Raw genomic sequence first — 814 nt, forward strand, 5'->3', positions numbered from 1 at the left:
CAGAGCCCCAGGCACAGCTAGAATGGCCTGGGGAAGAGATGAACAGTTGAGAGGAGGGGTACTAAAGTCTCAAGAATTTCCAACTTCTATCACCTGTAAAGCAATACACCAAAGCAAAACATATGGGCCACAGCTGCAGAAGCATCCGGGTTCAGACCTGCTGAGGGGGGTGGTGGCCTGTAATCCCAGCACTCCAGAGGTGGAGACAGGACGGTAAATTAGAGGCCATCTGGGCTACAGAGCAACAACCCATCGAAAGGGAGGGAAGAATGGAGGGAGGGAGGGATGGAGGGTAGGAGGGAGGGATGGAGGGTAGGAGGGAGGGAGATAAAAGAAGGGGGGGAAGAAACAGGTTCAAAGAGATGCTGCTGTAATCACCTGCCTCCTGTGGCAGGGCTGCTTTCCCACATCTAAGGCCTGTTTCAGTGCTCCTGCCAAGGCTCAAATCCTCAAGGCTATTGAATCAATGAGTGGCCCAATTCCCTGGCCATTCACCCTCTACTTTGGGCTCCAAATCAGTCTGGCTGAGACTTGCTCTTTCTAGTCCTTTCATTTCTCAGCCCTCCAAAGCAGCACTACAGTCTGAAATCACCTGCTTTTAGCCTTCTAGTTAGGCACAACAATTTATCATTTTTAGCAAAATAGTTTGTTACTTAGAGACAAATGTACTCCAAATGACAAACCACCTACAAGCTGACAGGAAGAGACAAGAAAGGTGCCTACAAGACGACAGACTGCAGGGCAGATAGTCTACAAGTTAAAAAGGAAAATAAACCTCTTAGCAAGTCTAAATGAGGTACATAAAACAAGAGGC

Source organism: Cricetulus griseus, chromosome 8 (genome assembly GCF_003668045.3).
Source record: "Cricetulus griseus strain 17A/GY chromosome 8, alternate assembly CriGri-PICRH-1.0, whole genome shotgun sequence".
Taxonomy (NCBI): Eukaryota; Metazoa; Chordata; class Mammalia; order Rodentia; family Cricetidae; genus Cricetulus; species Cricetulus griseus.